Raw genomic sequence first — 2,712 nt, forward strand, 5'->3', positions numbered from 1 at the left:
TTGTAAAATATCCCGTGTGTGTATAATATGTAGCCATGGCTGAGATTCAGCAGATCTCCCTATGAGGTCACACTGATAGCAAATAGTAGATCAGGGGCTGGAATTCAGATCCATGTTGCCACTTCAGGCATAGAAGAGGAAACAGATTCATATTTGACTTTTATATGTGGCTCCTTGGTTGCTATAATAAAGTATTTGGTCATTTATGAAGTACAGGAGTTTACTTAGTGCAGTTCCGGAGACTTGGAAGGTGTAGGGCACAGCACAGCACTAGCAGCTGCTCAACAACTGGCCAGGGCCTTGCGCTACATCACAGCGTTGAAGTGAGATTTCATGGTGAGACCATATTAGTTACTTTTCTATTGATATGTTAAGACACCATGACCGAGACATATAGAAGAAGGGGTTTATTTGGGCTTGCTGCGCCAGAGGGTTAGTGTATGTGATGGTGAGCAGAGGTGACAAGCAGCAGGTAAGGTGGTTGGAGCAGCCATTGGGAACACACATGTTAAATAGCAAGCACAAAGCAAGTAAGTGACCTAGAAATAGCACTGTTATGGGGGTAATGGCAGTTGTTGAGGGGATTGCCAAGGAATTAAAGGACCACAAAAGACTGAGACAAAGACTCAGAGAAAAGAAAAGTAACAACTTTATACATTCAGGACATGAGAAGTCTAAGACTTAAAATCTGTTAAGAGATGCTAGCTTGGAAATAGAAAACACTATTCTGAGTGAGGTAAGCCAGACCCAAAAAGAGGAACATGGGATGTACTCACTCATATTTGGTTTCTAGCCATAAACAAAGGACATTGAGCCTATAATTAGTGATCCTAGAGAAGCTAAATAAGGAGAACCCAAAGAAAAACATATAGGCATCCTCCTGAATATTAACCTTCATCAGGCGATGAAAGGAGACAGAGACAGAGATGCACATTGGAGCACCGGACAGAAATCTCAAGGTTCAAATCAGGAGCAGAAGGAGAGAGAGCACGAGCATGGAACTCAGGACCGTGAGGGGTGCACCCACACACTGAGACAATGGGGATGTTTTATCGGGAACTCACCAAGGCCAGCTGGCCTGGGTCTGAAAAAGCCTGGGATAAAACCTGACTCTCTGAACATAGCAGACAATGAGGACTGCTGAGAACTCAAGAACAATGGCACTGGGTTTTTGATCCTACTGCACATACTGGCTTTGTGGGAGCCTAGGCAGTCTGGATGCTCACCTTACTAGACCTGGATGGGGGTGGGTGGTCCTTGGACTTCCCACAGGTCAGGGAACCCTGATTGCTTTTTGGGCTGACGAGGGAGGGGGACTTGATTGGGGGAGGGGGAGGGAAATGGGAGGCAGTGGCGCTCTTGGGTATTTTATAGGGCCCCAGTTCCTCCTCTTTCCTCTAATGGTCCTGTCTAGACACCCATCCCTGTGCCTTCCTGTCATTTCTCCTCACAGAGTCTTCTGGGAACATGAAGTCACCATCTCAGCGAGCCTGCCTTGGCTTTCCCTACCTATGTTCCTCTAAGAAGACGTAAGCACAAATCTAAATTCTCAAAGCCTGACTCTAGAGCACACTTCTTGCAATAAGGCCATACCTCTATGCTTCCCAAACAGAGCTGTCGATTGCAAACCAAGAGTTCAGATGCCACAAAGACAGAGTGAGACAGCTCTGGTCTTTCTTTTGTATAAAAGCACTTGATGCCATCAGGAGGGCTCAATCTCATAAGCCCAGGAAATACTAATAGCTTCCCAAAGTCTCCTCCTCCAAACACATTAGCAGATTTAGGATTTAAGTTTCAAACACAAAACATTTGAGATGTACATTCAAACCATACCAATACAGACTTAAATAAATGGATGTAAATTTAAACACATACATACCTATTATGTGTTGACAAGTCTTTCAAATATTGATGAAGAACACATCGAATATAAAATAAGCCATGCACGGAGCTTCTTCCTGCTTGCGTAGTGCCCATCTTTGTGTCCCTGCCTTCTACAGAGACTGCTCCGAGGATGCTACTGCAGATATTTAACATATGGACTAATCAGACACCAAAAGCATTTGGCCAATCAGTATAGATTCTGAAATTAGCATAAGAGCAAAGCTGAGGCTGTGACATTTGAGCCACTGGGTCCTGAAAAGGAAAGGTTGCCAATCAGGATGGCTATAGCATGACCTTCGGGATGCTCCAAGTAACAGCTGTTTAGCAGCTGGTATGGAAATCATTCAGAAGCTTAAGGACTGGTACACTGGTCCCACTGCTTACCTGTGTCCAGAGAAAAGTGTGAGTGCTTTTAAAGGCTGCTCTAACAAAGTCAAGCAACAATCTCACGTTTCCATCATAGACTGCTTCTTGCGTGTTGTGAAGAAAGGGAGACCCACAAGTCATCTGCGATGCAGACCAAGCAGACCCCACCAAGTGTTGTGCACTCAGCAGCCCCCGGTCACATTCGTCTCTATGAGAGCTTGTCACTTTGCTGCTTCTTAACATATTCTCACCCTAAGTGGCAGCTCCAGCTGTTCCAGAGCAAATCTCCAAGGCAATAATTGCCACCTGTAGGTTTCCTGTGAACATGATGCTTTACACATGTGATTAGTCAGAGAAGCAGAGGACTGTGAGCTGTTTTGAGGAGCGTGTGTGTGTGTGTGTGTGTGTGTGTGTGTGTGTAAGATTTAGATTATAGGCAGTGTTTGCTTACAAAATCGCATT

Source organism: Microtus oregoni, unplaced genomic scaffold (genome assembly GCF_018167655.1).
Source record: "Microtus oregoni isolate MIOR12 unplaced genomic scaffold, Mior012 000016F_ref0000370, whole genome shotgun sequence".
NCBI classification, from domain to species: Eukaryota; Metazoa; Chordata; class Mammalia; order Rodentia; family Cricetidae; genus Microtus; species Microtus oregoni.